The sequence below is a fragment of the Hypanus sabinus genome, assembly GCF_030144855.1.
Source record: "Hypanus sabinus isolate sHypSab1 chromosome X2 unlocalized genomic scaffold, sHypSab1.hap1 SUPER_X2_unloc_17, whole genome shotgun sequence".
Classification (NCBI taxonomy): Eukaryota; Metazoa; Chordata; class Chondrichthyes; order Myliobatiformes; family Dasyatidae; genus Hypanus; species Hypanus sabinus.
The window spans coordinates 272,347-293,717 of record NW_026778987.1 but is presented as its reverse complement, the minus strand read 5'-3'; the positions used below and the strand labels follow the sequence as shown (position 1 = coordinate 293,717).

General features: G+C 43.9%; 1 long non-coding RNA gene across 3 annotated transcripts; it reads left to right on the top strand.

Annotated features, from left to right (window-relative positions):
* Positions 1 to 5,015: 5,015 nt before the first annotated feature.
* LOC132385756 (uncharacterized) lies at positions 5,016 to 21,126 on the top strand. 3 transcript variants are annotated; one of them, XR_009509269.1, is made up of 3 exons: positions 5,016 to 9,528; positions 15,627 to 15,774; positions 20,291 to 21,126. It is a non-coding gene; the product is annotated as an uncharacterized LOC132385756 (long non-coding RNA). The 3 variants fall into 3 exon arrangements; XR_009509270.1 differs by having other exon boundaries at positions 15,627 to 15,947; XR_009509268.1 differs by having other exon boundaries at positions 15,627 to 15,947; positions 20,287 to 21,126.
* The last annotated feature ends 245 nt before the right edge of the window (positions 21,127 to 21,371 follow it).

Here is a 21,371-nt window from a genome sequence, read left to right as displayed (position 1 = left end):
CGATCCCCGGGGCCGCGCTGTCCGAGTCTCCCCCCGATCCCCGGGGACTCTCTAATTCTCTGCTTCTCCCCCCAGTCTCTGTCACCCTGGATGTGGAAACGGCGAATCCGGAGCTCGAGGTGTCTGGGGATCGGAAGAGTGTGAGACGGACCGGGACCTGGAGGAATCTCCCTGACACCGGGAAGAGATTGACAAACTGGGATTGTGTGCTGGGATCGGAGGGATTCACATCGGGGAGACATTACTGGGAGGTGGAGGTGACGGAGATTGGGGGCTGGGGTCTGGGAGTCGCCGCAGAGTCTGTGGAGAGGGAGGGAGGGGTCAGTCTGAGTCCGGAGACCGGATTCTGGGTCATCAGGCGGGTTGATGACGTGTTACATCGGGATTATGACGTGTCCGGTCGCCCTTCCCCCGAGTCCCGTCTCGCTGCCGGTCCCATCCCCGGGAGGGTGGGAGTTTATCTCAGTTACGAGTCCGGGACAGTTTCATTTTACAACGCGGAGACCAAGTCCCATCTCCACACCTTCACTGGGAATAAATTCACGGAGAAACTTTATCCTTTCTTCCGGACTCGGAATGTAAACCAGTGGCTGAGAATCTGCTCCGGTTCCGCTCCGGGTCTGTAAACGGGTCGGGTCCCGGGACCGGCTTCAGGGGTAAAGTCCCTGTAAATATAAATGTGCGGAGAGTGCAGCTAAATACGTGGCTTAGGAGATGGTGTAGGAGGGAGGGCTTCATGTTTCTGGACAATTGGGCTTTGTTCCCGGGAATGTGGGGCCTGTTCCGACAGGACGGTTTGCCCCTAAACTGGGCGGGGTGGGGGGGGGGGAATAACATTCTTGCGGGTAGATTTGCCAGTGCTGCTCCGGAGAATTTAATCTAGATTTGCAGAGGGTGGGGAAACAGAGTGTTAGAGCAGATAGTGAGGTGCAGGAGGATAAGGAAAATGAGAGGACTGCATGTATAAACGGAAATGAAAAAAAAAGCAGATGATATACATATTCTCAGGTACATCTATTTCAATGCACGGAGTATTGTCGGTAAAACAGATGAGTTTAGGGCTTGCGTTGAAACGTGGGATAACGACATTACTGCTATTAGTGAGGCTTAGGGGCAGAACTGGCAGCTTAATGTTCTGGCAAAATTGGAGAAGGGCCAATTTTGTGGAAATGAAAAAGGATCTAGGAAGAGTGGATTGGGATAAGTTTTTTTTTCTGGCCAGGATGTGTTCAGTAAGTTCACAGGCATAAGAAATTAAATAGAGATTGGGTTGGAAATGTTATAGCAACTTCATTTAATTCAAAATCGAGAGGAGTTGCAATTTCGGTTAATAAATCTTTACTAATTAAAATACAAAATGTAATAATTGATTCTGTGGGGAGATATGTGATTATACATTGTCAATTTTTTTCAGAATTATGGACTTTTATGAACATTTATGCACCAAATGAAAATGATGCAAAATTCATACAAGAAGATTTTTTGAACTTGGCTGACGCAAATGATAAAATATTAATAGGCGGAGATTTTAATTTTTGTTTAGATCCAGTTTTGGAAAGGTCAACTACAGTTGTTACAAAATTAAAACTAATAAAACTAACTTTATCATTAATGAAAGATTTAAACCTGATTGATATATGGAGAAAAATTAATCCAAGAGAAAGAGATTATTCATTTTATTCAAATAGACATAAAACATATAAAACAATAGACATGGAGATTTAATACAATTTTATTAAAACGTCAAGATTTTTGTGATTTTATGAAAAAACAGATTCAATTTTGTTTGGATACAAATTTACATTCAGTTGAGGATAAAATTGCATTATAGGAAGCGATGAAAGCATATTTAAGGGGTCAGATTATAAGTTATACATCTAAAATTAAGAAGGAAAATTGGGAAAAGATATCATAAAGCTAGAAAAAGAATCTCAAAGATATATGACCGAAGAAAAACAAAGACAACTTGTTAATAAAAAACTACAATATAATACACTCCAGACATATCATACAGAAAAAGTAATTATGAGAACTAAACAGAAATATTACGAATTAGGTGAAAGATCACATAAAATTCTTGCATGGCAGTTGAAAACAGGACAGGCTTTTAAAACAATAAATGCAATTAGAACAAGTGTAAATAAGGTTGCTGATAAACCTTTAGAAATTAATGAAACTTTAATTTTTTTTAATACTGAACTATATCAATCAGAATCACAAAATAAGATTACTGAGATAGATTAATTTTTATCACAAATAACCCTTCCAAAATTTAATTTGGAAGAACAGAAAGGATTAGATATGCCCTTTACATTAAAAGAGGTTGAAGAAGCTTTAGGATCACTTCAGAGTAACAAATCCCCAGAAGAAGATGGTTTTCCTCCTGAATTTTATAAAAAAATTTAAAGATATATTAATTCCTCCCTTTATGGAATTAATATACCAAGTGGAAAGAATGCATAAACTCCCACAATCTTTTTTAACAGCGATCATAACGGTATTGCCAAAAAAAGAGATCCTCTAAAACCAACATCATATAGGCCTATTTCTTTGTTGAATACAGATTATAAGATAATAGCAAAAATTTTATCTAATAGAATATCTAAATATTTACCAAAATTAATACATATGGATCAAACAGATTTTATTAAAAACAGACAATCAATCTAACCTGGTTACTTAGTATAATTCATCTGGCACAAAAAAGAGAGGAAATGAGTGCGGCATTTGCTTTGGATGCAGAAAAAGCATTTGATAGATTGGAATGGGATTTTTTGTTTAAGGTATTGGAAAAATATGAGCTAGGAAAATCTTTTATACAATGGATTAAAACCTAAAATACTAATCCTCAAGCTAAAGTAGTTACAAATGCTCAGATTTCAACACCATTTTGCTTAACGAGGTCAACTAGACAAGGCTGCCCGTTATCACCTGCTTTATTTGTATTGGCAAAAGAACCATTAGCTGAATTAATTAGAACAGATTCAGATATTGGCGGTTTTAGAGTTAATCAAGAGGAATATAAGATTAATTTATTTGCTGATGATGTTTTGATTTATTTAACAAACCCATTACAATCTTTGCAAAGATTATCTTTTAAATTGGAGGAATACGGGAAAGTATCAGGGTATAAATTAAGTTGGGATAAAAGTGACATTTTACCCCTTACCAAAGGAAATTATAATCAATGTCGATTAGTAACTCAATTTCGATGGTCAATAAATGGGATAAAATATTTAGGTATCAGAGTTGACAATGATGTAAAAAATTTATATAGACACAATTATTTGCCATTATTAAAAAAAAATAAAAGAGGATCTTGATAAATGGATGATGTTACCAATAACATTAATAGGTGGAGTTAATGCTGTAAAAATGAATATATTCCATAGATTGCAATATTTATTCCAAACTTTACCAATACAATTACCGCAGAAGTTTTTTCAAGAACTAAATAAATATGTAAGGAAATTTCTTTGGAAACGAAAGATGTCAAGAATATCATTGGAAAAATTGAGATGTAAATTTGATTTAGGTGGGTTACAACTTCCAAATTTTAAGAATTATGATAAAGCAAATCAACTTAGATTTATTGCATCTTTTTTTGATGAAAAAAAAACCCGGCATGGATTAGAATAAAATTAGATAATATAGGAGAAAACATACCAGAAGATTTTACATATAAATGGGAATCCAAATTGATACGGGAAAAAAAAGAATCTCCTATATTAAGACACTTGATTGATTTATGGAATAAGGTAAATATGGACGATAAGATAAAGAAATCTTTATTAGCAAAAACAAACTTTAATTCAAAATAGGCTTATTGCTTTTACAATGGATAATAAACTTTTACATAATTGGTTCCAAAAGGGGATTAAATATATACGTAATTGTTCTGAAGGAGGTATATTGATGTCGTTTGATCAATGAAAAAATAAATATAAAATATCAAACAACACTCTTTTCTCTTATTTTCAATTAAAGGACAATTTACGAGAAAAGCTGGGTCAAACAATGTTGATGCCAAAACTTAGTGAAATAGAAATATTAATTCAAAAAGGAAAAAATTAAAAAATTACATCTTGTATGTACAATTTGATTCAAAAACAGACTGAATCTGGAATTCATAAATCAAGACAAAAATGGGAAACTGATTTGAATGTTAAAATTGTTGGAAAAAGTTGGTCAAGATTATGTTCTGATAGTACGATAAATACAATAAATGTTCAAATTAGATTAATACAATATAATTTTTACATCAATTATATATAACTCCACAGAAAATAAATAGATTAAATTCAAATATGTCTGACCAATGCTTTCGATGTAATCGGTACTTTTTTACATTCTACTTGGTCTTGTTTTAAAGTTCAACCATTTTCGATAAATCTGACTTTTATTGGAACAAAGTACTGGAGTTCAACTCCCAAATAGTCCAATATTATTTTTATTAGGAGATATTGAAGGGACAATACCGAAAATTAAATTGAATAAGTATCAGAAAAAAATTATAAATATTGCATTAGCAGTAGCTAAAAAAGTTATCGCAATTACTTGGAAATCTGAGTTATATTTAACTATGGATCATTGGAATAATGAAATATATAGTTGTATTCCACTTGAAAAAATTACATATAATCTAAGAAATGAATATGATATATTTTTCAAAATTTGGCTCCCATACCTACAAAAGATGGGATTAAATATATAGGTCCTTTGAAGATAAAATTATAATGTAATTGGGGAAAGTAAGAATAAATATTAAAATTATTTTGAACTCCATGGAGCATGTGGGTATCCTCCAATATCGAGGCAATCTTTTTCTTCATTATTTCTTTCTTTAGATAAGGGTTAAGGTGGGGAGGGGAGGATTAATATTATTTTTCTTTTTCTTACTAATTTTTCATTACATTTATTCTTTGTAATTTTCTAAAAAAATAAATAACCCATAAATAATAATAATAATAATAATAATAATAATAATAATAATAATAATAATAATAATAACCCACCAACAGCCCACTCACCTTTGCTACCCTTTATGTTATTTCCTTATGTTTAACACAATTATTACGTGCCTTTTCCAGCTCAAACTGTGAATTGATTTAAAGTCAGTCCCATAATTTAATAGTTTTTATTTGAAAACTATCTACCCTCGCAAAGATTGTACTGAAGACTGCATTTCATTTTTCTTCAGCCTTGTACGCTTCACATTGAAATAGTATGTATTTCGACGGTTTCATAATGACAAAATGTACACGACACAGAATGAAGTTTTCCAATTAGTTACAAGGCATAATTAAGCATAGTGTGGATATTTCTGTCATGTGAATATCATTCCTTCACTTGTTTTAAGCCCTTCTTCTGTAAACCCAACATGTTTATGTATTCTGTAAAGGTGTCTGTCTTTACGTCCATTATCCTACGTCTTGCCATAAGCCCCTAATTCTTAACACTACCAACCTTTTAGTTTCTAATTTGCTAAGTGGCAAGTCTATATCCACAGCTTAACATTTAACAGCTTTTGGAGCTAAACAGTCAACATCATCATTTCCCTCAACAGTGTGATGTGCAGGACCCATCATGTGCAGACATATAAATCAAACTTTATATATGAAATAGCGTTTGACAAGTTTCCAACAGTCAATGTGACCTACTGCCAGAATGACCTGTTTAAGACTCATCAAAACCGAAATATATTCTGAGCAAATTATAAGGACCAATTTCTTCCATCCACTGTAAGCCTAAACTATTGGCAAAGAATTCTGCCTTCTATGCTGATAAATGGCTATAAGTCATTTCTTTATCATTACCTGCAATTCAGGCACACAAAAACAGCCACACCAACATCCCCAATTAAATTATCTTTTGATTCATCTGTAAAAATGGTTACTGTATGATAATAACTTTCATTAATATACTGATGACCAACAGACTCTCAGGCAGAACCGAATCCAATCGTGTAAAAACTAAAATCAACTGAAGTCATTGGGAAAAACAATGTGGGGTTACAGAGAACGCTACAGTGGGATATACTGTATCATCAAATACACCCGTATTCCCAGCGTGATAAGAACCCAGCCACCCAAAACAAAAAACACTCTTCTAGTGATGTCCCCAACCGTCCTCCAGCGCACCTTTAACAGGATGATCATTTCCTTGACCCGCAAATTAATCCAGTATGTTGACATCAACTTGAAGCTCTGTTACTTTGAGGCCAATTGTCCCATTGCAATCAGTAAAGCCAAAACAGGAGACAACATTACCGCACCAGAACACAATCTAAAAGTCTGTAATTGTATCACATACAAACACTTTTAATTTGAATATGAAGATGATTCACAAGACACACAGATATAATCAAGAACAGATCAAATTAAATAAATATAATTGGTCAACAAAGATTTTCATGTTGCACCCAAGAATACCCACATAGATGTCTGAGGAGATTTAAAGCTCCTTTACATTTATCAATTATTTTACTGATAGGTGCTTCCCCGTCAGCTTATTATCCATCCGCATACTAAGAAATCTTACCACTGACACTTCCTCGAGACATTAATCCTATAAGTTAAAATCAAGTGCAAGTCTAATAATGCTGTTTGTAAACCACGTAATGTGTTTTAACGACTGAAAGCTTACAATCCTCATCAATCTGCCCACTGTTTGATCTACTAATTGTAAATTGCAGTTAATACCTCAAATCCATAAAGCTAAGTCATCTGTATATTGTGATTTACCCAGGGAATCCCATTTTCCCATCTCAGAGAAAATATCATTAATCATAATATTAAATAATGAAGGGCTACAAATACTGCATTGTGGGATTCCATTCTCTGTGTCATAGACACAAACATGCCGACCGTTACTTGGACAGTCCATACAAAAAAAAACTCAGAAAAATTATACAATGTCCCCCTTACTCCTAATTTAATCAAAAGTCCTTTCTTCCATATCATTTCCCTTTTCAGTCTCAAGAAATACTGCTATTACAACATCGTTATTTAATTGTGCTTTCCGAATATCATCGTCCAAACCTAAAACTGAATCTAATGTCATTTCACACTTCCAAAATCCACTCTAATAAAACACTTTATCACCACTCTTTCCAAAATATAACTCAAGCGCTTGATTACTATACATTCCATAAGTTTACATAAATGAGACTTTCACGATATAGGCCCTTAACTAGAAGGATCAAATGGGGATCTGCCAGGTTTTCAGGCACTACTATTTCCATTTTCCATGAGGAAAGTAGATGCACAATTCAAATATTTAATATTTTACAAATGCGAATTATATACAATTACAATTTCAAATATCACTCTTTCCTGGAGACACCTGACCTGCATTATTAATAGACTTCTTAAATTCATACACAGAAATCTCTCCATCAGTGATACTATCATTGCTGCAGCTGACTTCCATCTCATCAGGGTATTCACTGAAAAATATATCCCTGCATTGTTTAACTTCTTCACTTAAATTATCCTGATTATGAATCTCAGCAAATGACCCAGCCAGTAACACAATTGTTTCTGTAACAATCATTTTGCCCTCATTAATCAGCACTGGAATATTATGATCCCCACAAATCCACCCATTTTCTAAATCATATCCCAAACAATTCCAAGTTTGATATCCCTTCCAATATTATCTCCATATAACCTCCAGTAAATCACCTACTTCCTCACCACGGCCTTTGCCCTTTTATTGGTAATAAAGTAGCTCGGAGACCGATGCACCATCACATAAAAACTCACATTTCTCCCAATTTGCTTCCTGTCCCGTTATAAATCCAAATCCAAACTCATAAAGACAGGAAGGCTGTCTGACGTTCACATTAACTAATCACCCTCCGAGTTCCCATTTGAGCGACAGGTACTACAGCCAATGACAGCAGGGTTCAGTGTGAAATCTGAGCTCCGATAGGCTGGAGGAAATCGGCCCTTGACCAGCCCCTTCTCTTCCGCTCCATCGCCATGGCGGAGATCAGCGAGTCGCTTCTGCCTCCCTAAACTTAAATTCCGACATATACCTGTCTAGTAGACTCTTAAACTTCACTCGTGTCTCTGCCTCCACCACTGACTCGAGCAGTGCATTCCACGCACCAACCACGCTCTGAGTATAAAATCTTCCTCTAATATCCCCCTTGAACTTCCCTCCCCTTACCTTAAAGCCATGTCCTCTTGTATTGAGCAGTGGTGCCCTGGGGAAGAGGCGCTGGCTGTCCACTCTATCTATTCCCCTTAATATCAACAATACCTCTATCATTTCTCCTCTCATCCTCCTTCTCTCCAGAGAGTAAAGCCTCAGCTCGCTTAATCTCTGATCATAATCCATACTCTCTAAACCAGGCAGCATTCTGGTAAATCTGCTCTGTAACCTTTCCAGTGCTTCCACGTCCTTCTTATTGTGAAGTGACCAGAACTGGACAGAGTACTCCGTGTGGCCCAACCAGAGTTTTATAGAGCTGCATCATTACATCGCGACTCATAAACTCTGTCCCTCGAGTTATGAAAGCTAACACCCCATAAGCTTTCTTAACTACTCTGTCTACCCATGAGGCAACTTTCAGGGATCTGTGGACGTTCAGCCCCAGATCCCTCTGCTCCTCCACACTTCCAAGTATCCTGCCATTTTTTTTTTTTTGTACTCTGCCTTGGAGTTTGTCCTTACAAGTGTACCACCTCACACTTCTCCAGTTTGAACTCTATCTGCCACTTCTCAGCCCACTCCTGCATCCTATCAATGTCTCTCTGCAATCTTTGACAATCCTCTGCACTATCCACAACACCACCAACCTTTGTGTCTTCTGCAAAGTTGCCAACCCATCCTTCTACCCCCACATCCAGGTCGTTAATAAAAATCACAAAAATTAGGGATACCAGAACTGATTCTTGTGGGACACCACTAGTCACAACCCTCCAATCCGAATGTACACCCTCCACCACAACTCTCTGCTTTCTGCAGGCAAGCCAATTCTGAATCCACCTGGTCAAACATCCCTTGTTCCCATGCCTTCTGACTTTATGAATAAGCCTACCGTGTGTAACCTTATCAAATGCATTACTAAAATCCATGTAGATCACATCCACTGCACTACTCTCATCTATATGCCTGGTCACCTCCTGAAAGAACTCCATCAGGCTTGTTAGACACGATCTGCCCTTCAGAAAGCCATGCTGACTGTCACTGATCAGACCATGATTCTTTAAATGCCAATAAATCCTATCTTTGTGAATCTTTTCCAACAGCTTTCCCACCACAGATGTAAGGCTCAATGGTCTATAATTATCCAGACTGTCCCTACTACCCTTTTTGAACAAGGGGACAACATTCGCCACCCTCCAATCCTCCGGTACCATTCCCGTGGACAATGAGGACATAATGATCCTAGCCAGAGGCTCAGCAATCTATTTCCTCGCCTCGGATGCAGAATTGGGAAGTGGCAGAGGGAGTTCAACACAGATGAAGAGATTCATTTCTGCAGGTCAAATTTGAACACAGAATATAATATTAATGGTAAGATTCCTGGCAGTGTGGAGGGTCAGAGAGATCTTGGGGTCCATGTCCGTGCAAAGCTGCTGTGGAGGTTGGCAGTGTTGTTAGGAAGGCGTCTGGTGTGATGGCCTTCATCAACGGTGGGATTGAGTTCAAGAGCTGTGAGGTGATGTTGAAGCTATATTTCTCCGAACCTGTACATAAGTAATTGTACCCCAACACGGCAGGGCTGTGGGCTTAGTTGGACCCCACTTGGGAGTCCTGTGTTCAGTTCTGGTGGCCTCACTACAGGAAGGATGTGGATACTATAGAGAGTGTCGAGTAGATTTACAAGGATGTTGCTCGTGGATTGGAGAGCAGCCTTATGATAATAGATTGAGTGAATTTGGACTTTCCTTCTTGGAGCGACGGAGGATCAGAGGTGACCTGATATAGGTGATGATGAGAGGCTTTGACCATGTGGATAGCCGGAGGCATTTTCCCAGGCTTGAAGTGACTTACACGAGGGGACGTAGTTTTAGGCTGCTTGGAAGTTGGTACCGAGGGAATGTCAGGGGTGTTTCTTACAGAGAGATGGTGGGTGCATGGAATGGGCTGCTGGCAGCGATGGTGGAGGTGGATACAATAGGATATTTTAAGAGACTCTTAGATAGGTTCATGGGGCTTAGAAACATAGAGGGATATACGATCAGGAAATGCTAGGCAGTCTCTGGAGTAGGTTACATGGTTGGTTCAACATTGTGGGCTGAAGAGCCTGTAATGTGCTGTAGATTTCTGTGTTCTGTGTCAAAGACAGGCAGAGGGATTAGTTTAAATGAACTGTAGGACGGTATGGAAAGGTTGGGCCGAAGCGCCTGTGTTAGTGCCGTAATTGAGGGTTTCTGTCCCAACCATCAGTTGCTATTCCCCTCAACAGATGCTGCCTGACTTGACAACGTTCTTGAAAAGTTACATTCAGTTCCGCTTAGCATTCTGTACAAAGGATGTTTTGTGCTGGAAGAGTGCAGAGGAGATTCATCATGATTGAGGGGGCTTGTGTTCATAAGGCCATAAGGCATAGGAACAGAATTAGGCCATTCAGCCCATTGAGTCAGCCACCTTTCCATCATGGCTGATCCCAGATCGCACTCAATTCCAGATATCTGACCTCCCGCCATATCCATTGATGCCCTGACCGATCAGGAAACGATCAACTTCCGCCTTGAATATACCCACACACTCGGCCTCCACCGCAGTCTGTCGCAGAGCATTCCACAGATCCAAAACACCTTGGCTAATAAAAAAAAATCCTGCTTACCTCTGTTTGAAAAGGTGGCCCCTCAACTTTGTGGCTGTGCCCCACCATAGGAAATACCTTCTCCACATCCACCTTATCCAGTCCTTTCAACATTCGGTAGGTTTCAATGAGATGCCCCGCATTTTTCTGAGCTCCAGTGAGCACAGGGTCAAAGCTGCCAAGTGCTCCTCATTTTAACCCCTTCATTCCCGAAATAATCCTTCTGAACCTCCTCTGGACTCTCTCCAATGACAACACATCCTGTCTGAGATGTGGGGCCCAACACTGTTGACACTTCTCCAAGTGTGGCCTGACTCGTGTCTTATAAAGCCTCAGCATTATCTCTTTGCTGTTATATTCATGGGGTGAGATTGGACTGTGTTGATCTACAGGGGGATCTTGGAATCCGAGTTCATAACTCCCAGATAGTGGTTCCATTGTCAGGCAGTTATGTTGCAGTTGTATAAATCTCTAGTTTAACCAGATCTGGAGAATTGCATTCGAATGCAGGAATAATGAAGAGGTTTTGGTTGGTGAGTGAAAGACGCTTAACAGGATGCTGCCTGGATAAAGTGAGACCGGACAATCTCGGGGAATTTTCTCCGGAGTGGCAGAGGCTGAGGGAGGTCTGACAGACGTTTACAGGAATGTGAGAGACACAGACAGAGTGGACAGCCGGGATTTTTTCTCTAAGGAGGAAATGTCCATTGCCAGAGGGCATGCACTTCAGGGGAAAGGGGGAACACATCCTCATTGGACCTTTTTGCACTATTGAAGTATTTTGTAATTTTGTATATTTTCTCTGCATAGCTGCTGTCGAAAAAAAAACAATTAGAAAAAACAATGATGTTAAAAACCTGACTCAGAATGGTTAAAGGAGATTTGCGTTTCAAGTTTTGTTTTTCATTCCCATCATGGTGGGAGTCTGGAGTGAATATCGTGTGGTGGTGGAGGCGGATGTGATAGAGGCTATTAGGTACAATGTGAATGTGAGAATTCAATGTTCAGACCAAAGGGCTGGAGACTACCCAGACGGTATATGAGGTGTTGCTCCTCTAACCTGGGTTTAGCCTCATCATGGCAGTAGAGGAGGCCATGTATGGACATATCCGAATGGGAATGGGAAGCAGAGTTGAAGTGGGTGGCAACTGGGAGATCCTGTTTGTTGCGGTGGACGGAGCGGAGGTGAAAGATGTGCTTAGTGATGGGGTCCTGTTGTAGGTGGCGGAGTTTGCGGAGGATAACATGCTGGATCCGGAGGCTGGTGGGGTGGTAGGTGAGGTCGAGGGGAACACGGTCCCTGTTGTGGTGACGGGAAGATGGGGTGAGGGCCGGAATGCATCCGGTGCCCATCCACACCGCAATGCCATTAGCCCAGGAGTCAGTGTAGATGTGGATTGGTCCGGTGGTGTTTTGGAGGGGGAGGGCTACTGCTGCCAGCACGGCAAGTTGACTGGAACCCCCCTCCATCTCTGTGGTAAATTTTGCCCGTGGCAGGATGAAGTGCTGCCGCTGTCCACAATGGTCTCCCCCTTTCCAGCGGCTGGAGCCGTCTGTGAACCAGGCGTGCAGTTTGTCGTCGGGATGGAGGGAATCGAAGGGTTGACCCCAACACGCTGAGGAGGGTTGTACCTTGGGGATGTCCGGGGCAGGGTTCTGGGACTGGGGGAAAGCCCCAACACGCTGAGGAGGGTTGTACCTTGGGGATGTCCGGGGCAGTGTTCTGGGACTGGGGGAAAGCCATGACTTGTTCATGGAGGCGGCTGACCCCTTCAGGACCGGGTTCAGCCCGCTCCGCAATGTAGCTTCCACTTGACAATGGAGAACGGCCCTCTTTGTGGGAGGAATCAGGGGACGTGACCCATCGCATTATGGGGAGGTGGGGGCGGAGGACAACAGGGTCGGTGCCTGTTTGGTGTTCTGTGTCGATGAACGCCAGGTAACGGGCGAGTAGCTGGCGCTCGAAGGGGCTGTAGCGCGCTATGCGGCGGGATTGCCTGGGAGGATGGTGTGCTGGGCACCTGTATCGACAAGAGCCATCCACCTCTGCGTGTTTCCCTTTCCCCAGTGCACTACAACAGGTATATGTGGCCTCAGGTCCCCCGGGCGGGAGGGGGCGAGAGAGCAAAAGCGCCGGGGGCCCTGGCCTTCATCCTATGGGGGATGGAGGGAGAAGGTCTGTCATGAGGCGCCTTGGTGGCTGAGGTGGCATTTCCTGTCTCAGGAAATCTCTGTTCTGTCTTGAGGGCAGGCGAGGCAGTTCCAGGTAAGGGAGGTGCAGAGGGTGTGCTGGAGTGGGCATGGTCTGGCTGGGCGGTCTGGGGGCTGGGGGCACCCCCTGCCTCGGATTTGGTGGCCGTACTGATGGTGGTGTTGTTGTAGCTAGATTTGCCCCTGCAATGCAGAGAACGAAGTGCGATTGGGAGAAAGACGGGGGAGTGGGAAGAGGAAAGAAGGGGGAGTGGGGCCTGGGAGAGAGATTAGCGAGAGAGGGCAGTAGAAGAGAGAAGGGGGTTTGGGGTCCGTGAGAGAGACAGGGAGTGGATATGAAGAGACGGGGCAGTAAAGAGAAAAGGGAATGTAGGGAGGGAGGGAGGGAGGGAGGGAGGGAGGAGAGAGAGAGAGAGAGAGAGAGAGAGAGAGAGAGAGAGAGAGAGAGAGAGAGAGGAATAGGGAAATTGGGAAATGTTGGATTCGATTGTTAAGGATGATGTCTCAGTGCTCTTTGGGCAAATGATAAAAAGGGCCGGAGTCTGCATAGTTTCCTGACAAATCTGTTGAAATTCATTGAAGAAATAACAAGCGGGTTAGACAAAAGACAATCGGTTGATGTTGTGTACTTTGAATTTCAGGCCTTTGAAAAGGTGGCAGACATGAGGCTGTTTAACACGCTACGAGCCCATGGTATTACAGAAAGAGTCCAGCACATATAAAGCAGTGGCTGATTGACAGGAGGCAGAACGTGTGAATAAACGGAGCGTTTTCTGTCTGGCTACAGATGTCCAATGGCATTCCACAGGGGTCTGTGATGGGACCGATTATTCTCTGCTATATGACAATGACTTGGATGATATATTTGAATGCTTTGTTACACAGTCAAAGTCTGCAGAGGACATGAACAGAGATGGAGGGAAAGGTAGTTCTGAGTTCGTAGAGAGGCCACAGAAGGAGCTCGGCAGATTAGGATTGGAAACGGCAGATTGTATACAGAGCATTCATTTCATGAGGACTAAAAGGTAAAAGACGAAATGTTGAAACATTTAAAAGCTCTGGTGAGGCCTCACTTGTAGTATTTTGAGCAGGTTTGAGCTCCTCGTCTTAGAAAGGATGTGCTGAATCTCGAGGGGGTTCAGAGGAGGGGCACGAAAATGGTTCCAGTATTGAACAGGTTGTCATATCACCAGTGATGTCTCTGGGCCAGAATTCAGAAAAATAAGGGGTGAACTCGTTGAAGGAGGAGCCATGATAGAGTGGATGTGGGCAGGATTTTTCCTGTGATTGCTGGAAGACCGGATGAGCCATAACGGAGGGCATCCTGTTAGAACGGAAATGAGGAGGAGTTTCTTCAGCCAGAGTGGAGAATCTATGGGATTCTTTGCCACAGGCAACGGTGGAGGCCGTCTCTCTGTACATTTACTACAGAAGGTCATATATTGCTGAGTGTTCAGGGTGTGAAAGGATACGGGGAGAAGACAGGAGATTGGGTCTGGGACGAAATTGGATCAACCAGGATGATATGGAGATATGTTGAAGCAGAGTCGATGGGCCGAATGTCCTAACCTGCTCCTGCACCTCATGGTCTTATGGACTTTCTGCCTTTTGAAAACTTCTGTCTCTTTGGGATGTGTATATCCTGTGCTTTCTGAATTGCTTCCCGAAATTCCACCCAGTCTTACTTTGACGTTATCGGTGCCAAAGGTCTTTTCCAATCACTTTTGGCCAGCTCCTCTCTCATGCCTCTGCAGTTTCCTTCATTCCACTTCAACACTGCATCTCCGTTGTGCTTCCCCTTCTCAAATTGCAAAGTCAATCCCGGTTCATTGCATCACACCCTAACCAGAATAGCAGATCCCTTAGTGCAGTGGTCCCCAGCCACCAGGCCGCAATGCATGTTCTACTGGGCCGCGAGGAACCGAAATGATTTGGCGATAGTGGGGTTAACCACGAGCTGCTCTCTGAAGCCACCTCGCAGGCATTCTAGAAATTCTCCCCCGGGGCATCCAGCCCCAACCGGGTTTTCCCAATCTATTTGTGTACTGAAATCCCACATGACTACTGTAACGTTGACCTGCTGACTTGCATTTCTATCTCCCGTTATAGTTTGTAGACTACATTCTTACCACTGTTTGGAGTCTGCACATAACTTCCACCAGGGTTTTCTGTGTATTTGCAGTTCCTCAGCTCTCCCCACAACGACTCAGCACCTTCCGACCCTATGCCGGCTCTTTCTGATGGTTTGATTTTGTTATGTTTACCAACAGGGCCACGCTGTCAGTGATGCCCAAAACCTCATGTATGCCAGTCCGCAGCTCTTCCTCCTCGTCAGTTTGCACAATGCGCGCATTCAAATGTAATACCTTCAGTCCTGTTTTCAGCCTTTTAGATTCTGTGCGTCTTTTCCATCGCAACTCATCCTGTCGACTGCCAGGTTGCCCGATCAGCAGCCTCTCATTGCCAGCAGTCTCACAACGTACTGTCTCTGTTTACAAACCAACTACCTCATCCTCGGCGGTAGCACATCGGTTCCCAAACCCCTTACCTAACTCACAAAATTTCTTTTCAGGGCCTGCTGACATTTTTAACTGGTAACATTTTTAATTGGTTGCTCGCCCTCCCCCTTTAGAATGCCAGGGACCTGATCGGAGTCATCCCTGTCCCTGGCAGCTGGACACATCTCACCATCCGGGTGACTCTATCGCCAGCACAGAACCGCTGGTCGGTGGTTCACAACAGGAGGGACTCTAACCCTGTTACGGCGGAGGGAGGATCGGGTGAGAGTTAATGTTCTGGAAATGGAGGGGTTGCCTCATCGATCAGAGGGAATGAAAGGTTGGAGAGGCTTCAGTTGTTTCCTCTGTAGCGATGGGGGCTGAGGGGAGACCAGAGGCAGACCGAGGCTGAGTAGAGATCTGAGAGAAGAGAACCGACATCGTTTGTTCACCAGGTTAATATCTCAATTCCCAGAGGATTTCAATGTGAGCGTGGGACAGTTCAGAGATGATATTTACCTGTGCCCCAGTACTCAATTCTGCTCCACAGTTCTCCCTCTCTCTCTCTCTCTCTCTCTCTCTCTCTCTCTCTCTCTCTCTCTCTCTCTCCCTCTCTCTCTCTCTCTCTCTCTATAAATATACAATTCCTCATCTCATCTTTTCCTCATCCATACTCTTTTGCACCTTCCCACTCCTTCCTCCAAACATTCTTCCCGACACAGTCACTAACCTGCATCTTTCCCTTATTGTCTCTTACTCCGTTTATGCCTAACCTTTCGCTTGCCTCTCGTTTACTTCCCAATTCCCCCTTTGCTGTAGCTTGCTGTCTCCGCCACCCACCCGTCCAGACCAGCACCCCTCCCCCACCCCGCACTGTGATGACGGTTTTACACACTCAGTGGATTACAGATGTTGTATAATTTCTCGTCGGTTGGAAAGATTCAATGTTCTCTCAGAAGATAAAGGCTTGTGGTTTCTGGGAGAGGCCTGTTTGTTTCCGTTTAGTGTGCTGCAGAATAGGCGGTGGAGGAGTGTGGAGAAGGGGGAGAGAGAGGGTAATTGAGGATGTAAGAGAGGGGGAAGAAGAGGGGAAAGGAGAGGGGTAGAGAGAAGGGAAAGAGAGAGGGAGAGAGTGACAGGCACAGAGAATGGGGGGGGAGAGGAGAGAGAGTACGAGAGAGTGACAGGCAGAGTTAGGGTGGGGGGAGAGAGAAGAGAAGAGGAGAGATGAACGTAAATTGGGACATTTGCTTTAAATGAATCAAGGTACAGTGATATCTTTTGATTCGCATCCCGTCTATAAAGAGCAATTCATCACCTCGAGACTGGGAGTGCGGGGTCGCGAAATGTGAGGGGGCAATTAATTAACAACGAATCATACAGACCAATTAATCACAACACTGGATTAGACAGATTGTGAAGTTAGTGGTCCATCTCTCAGGAAGTCAGAATGTTCGACGTTTGTGGGGTCTTTGATAATGCGGACTGTTTTATTGAGGCAGAGAGATGTGTAAACAGTGTTCACAGTTTCCATGATGTACTGAACTTGTTCACAGCTCTCTGCAGTGTTTCCGGTGGTGGTCAGTGCTGTTGCCGTGACAACACGACTAGTTTCCTCACAAGATGTGTTCTGTAAAAATAGATGATGGTCGTCCAGGAGGAGCCGACTTTCTTCAGCCTCTGGAAGAAGCAGAGATGCCGCTGAGCTTTCTTGGCGATAGTGTCCTTGTGGCTGGACAAGGACAGGCTGTCAGTGGTGTTCACTCTCAGGAGATTGGAGCTCTCAACCCCCTTATCCTCTGCCGTTGATGTAAACAGGAATGTCTGCATCGCCCCGGCTGACTTCCTGTTGTCAGTAACCAGCTGTATTGTGTTGGTGAAATGGAGGGGGTGGGGAGTGTTGATACCAGCTCTCAAAGCTCTCCAGCTCCGACCCGACACGCGGGTGGAGAAGGTTTACTGGAGTAAATTCCAACCGTGTGCAAACAGCACTGGCTCTGTGAACACGTGTGGATCTGTCCAGACGGACTGAAGGGTCTATTTACGCGCTTTCCCCGAATCTCGTCCTTCTCTCTCACTTTTCTCACTCTCACCTTCCTCTCTCTCGTCTCTCTCCGCTTCTCCTCTCTCATCCCAAACTCTACTATCCCTCCTCCTCACTCTCCTCCAATACACCCCACTCCCTCCGCCTTACACCACTCTCACACTGATACCCCACCCTCTGCTTACTCCCTGCCTTCCTGAATCCTGCATCACTCATATGAAACATATTCCTCCCGCGCCCTCCTCATCCAGCCGAAAGGCTTTATCTGCTGTCGTTTCCGCAGGACACGGATTTACTCAAATTCCGGTGACTCTGATTCACTGTCAAACCCTCAGCGGAGAGGGTGGGAGAGGGCGAGGGGAAGTATCAGGACATTGGGAAGAGGGAGAAACAGTTGAGGGAATTGGGAAGGGGGCGAGGGAGGAGGGAGATTAAGGGACGACGAGATGTGGGAAGAAGTAAGTGTGTAGAAGGAAGAGAGATAGAATGGGTGAAGAGCTCGGGGGAAGTTGAGAAGCAGGAGATACCGGGAGAGCAAGTTCACTCTCACCCTCTCCATCTCCCTCTTCCTATACGTCTCCCTCTATCACTCCCACTCCTTTCTCTCTCTCCCTCTCCCCCTCTCTCAAACTCCCTCTGTCTCTCTCCCGCTCCTCTTCTCTCCCCCTCTCCCTCACTCTCCTCTCTCTCTCTCTCACTCTCTCTCCACACCCCCTCTCTCCCCCTCTATTTTCCCTCTCACTCTCTCTGACTCTCTCACTCCCTCTCTCGCTGTCTGTGTCTCTGTCCCTCTCTCACTCACTCTCTCCCCATCCTCTCTCTGTTCCTTACTCGCGCTCTCTCTCACTCTGTTCCTCTCCCTCTATCTCTCTCCCTCTCTCTGCTTCTCTCCCCCCGTTCGTCTCTCTCTGTGTCTCTCTCTGCCTCTCTCTGTCACCCCCTCTCTCTGTTCCTCACACGCTGTCTCTCTCACTCTCTGTTCCTCTCTCCCACTCTGTTCCTCTCTCTCACTCTCTCTCTCTCTCTCTTTCTCTCTCTCTCTCTCTCTCTCTCTCTCTCTCTCTCTCTCTGTTTCTCTCTGTCTCTCTCCCTCTCTCTCCCCCCCTCTTTGGCCTTCCCTCTCTCCCCCTCTCTCTGTCACCCCCTCTCTCTGTTCCTCACACGCTGTCGCTCTCACTCTCTCTCTGTCTCTCTCTCCGTCACTCTCTGTTCCTCTCTCTCTGTCTCTCTCCCTCCCTCTCCCCCTTCTCCCTCTCACTCTCAGTGTACTATAAAGGCACGGATGGAGGAAAAGATATGCAGTCTGGGAACAAGGCGGAGCAGGGGTCACTGACCGAAGCCAATGCCGATCCAATTAATTGCTGACTTGGTCAGTTTCACTCCTCGCTCTCCATCTCTGTCTAACTGTCCGTGGCGACAGATGTGACAGAGGTGAGGAGAGAAAGAGAGTGAGGTAGAGATATGTTAAGAGACAAAGGGTAGACTATGGGGGAGAGAATGGGACAGTGCGGGTAGGTAGGTTGAAGAGGGTGAGAGTGGGATGAGCGAGTGGGTGCAGTGAGAGAGGGTGAAGAGAGGCACCGGGGGAAGGGGGAAGGAAGGTGGAGGCTAAGAACGTGAGCAGCGATAGAGGGTGGGCAGGCAGAGAGGGAAAACAATTTTATGTGAAATCTGGGCAAACAAGAGAAGAAGAGCGGGAACAGGGGTGGGATAGAGAGGGTGGGAAGGAAGGAGTGGACCAGCGTGAAAGTGGGAGAGATGGAGAGGGCTGGAGTGGAGGAGAGTGTGGGAGTGATTGCGAGAGTAACAGAGGGGAGAGGTGTGTGTGTGTGTGTGTGTGTGTGTGTGTGTGTGTGTGTGTGTGTGTGTGTGAGAGAGAGAGAGAGAGAGTGATAAAGGGGGAGACAGAGAGACTGCAATGAACAGTTGGGGTGAGAGAGGGACAGAGAGAGTGAGCACGTGGGAGAGATGGGTAAGAATGGAGGAAGGGAGAGACGTGCAGGAAATGGGAAAAGAAAGGGGCAGAGAGGAGGAGGTGTAACGGAGAACACAAAATGCTGGAGGAACTCAGCAGTTCAGACAACCTCTATGGAAAATAATAAAGAGTGGACGTGTCGGACCGAGATCAGCAAGATGAGAGGATTCTATCAGTGGGGAGTAGGAACTGTCGAGGATGCTGCGGGATTGTTTGTCAGATTACAGTAAGTGAGAAGTACAATATATAATGAAAAACACAATCCCAAGTCTAAAACAAAGAGTGAAAGAATTGATAAAGGAACAAGTGATACGAACAATCTACTAAACAAATGTAAACAGAGCACAGAATCATTGATCTGAGAGAGGGGGTGTAGAGAGGATGAGGGGAAGAGTGGGGGAGACTTGAGAGAGGTGGAGAAAGGGGAAAAGGGAAGGGTAGAGTGAGGAAAGAGAGGGGTGAGAGTGAAAGAAAGAGAACGTGGGGAGAGAGGATTCAAGTGTAGGAGAGTGAGGTATATTGGGGAGGAAAGAGTGAAGCAGAAAGTTGCGGGAGTGTGGGGAGAGAGTGTGGAAGAGGGGAGGAGAGTGAGTGAGAGAGGAGAGAGTTGAGAAAGTTGAGAGAGGGGAGGGAGAGAAGAGAATGGTAAGGAGTAAAAGAGGTTTGTAGGCTAGAGAGTGGGGAGGGGGGAGGGACAGAAATGGATGTGTATGGAGTGGGAGGTGCCGCACCTCATCTTGCCCTGATGACGGATTCTGCTTTTCCTTTTGCTAAGGCAGACGTTGATGGACTTTCGATCGGTCAGGACATGAAAGGATACAAGGCGAAGGCAGGAAAATGGAGCTGAGAGGGAAAATGGATTTACCGTGATGAAGTGGCAGAGCAGTTTTGATGGGCCAAATGGCCTAATTCTGCTTCTGTCCCTCATGGTCTTATGGTCCAAGAGCAGCCTCTCATTCAATGAGAGCAAGAGCAATGAACTGGTTCTGGACTTTGGAGGAGGAAACAGGAACCCATGAGGCAATCCTCATCGGGGCTCAAAGGTGGAGACGTTCAGCAACTTTAAATTCCACAGTGTGAACATTTCAGAGGATCTGTCCCGAGCCCGGGACACAAGTGCAATTACAAGAAAGCAGGAAATGTCTGTTCCTGCTCAGAAGCTTGAATGGATTCAGAATGACATCTAAAACCCTGACAAACTTGGACAGATGTGTGGTGGGGAGCATGTTCAGAGGTTGCATCATGGCCTGGTATGGAAACACCAAAGCCCTTGAAAGGAAAATCCGATTAGAAATAGTGGATATGGCCCAGTACATCACGGTAAAACTCTCCTTACAACTGAGCACATCTCTGAGGGCTGCTGTCACAGGAAATCAGCATCCATCATCAAGGACCCCCACCACCCAGGCCATGCTCTCTCCTCAATGCTGCCATCAGGAAGAAGGTGCATGAGCCTCAGGAGCCTCAACCCCAGGTTCAGGAACAGTTATTACACTCAACCAACAGGTCCTAAAAAAGAGGGGATAATTTTACTCAAATTAACTTGCCCCATCACTAAACCATTCCCACAACCGATGGACACAATCAACAACTCTTCATCTCATGTTCTTAATTTTTATTTCTGGGTTATTTATTAGTTTTAGTCTTTTGTATTTGAATTTCGTTGTCTTTTCCACATGGTTGTTTTGTTTGTCCTGTTGTGGGCGATCTTTCATTCATCGTATAATGGTTCTTGAGTTTACTGAATTTACAATATAATCAAATCCCAGGATTATACATGGTGACATGCGTATACTTTGATTATAAATTTACTTTGCACATTTTAAATTGTACATTCCAATTTGTAAATAACTCTGAAAC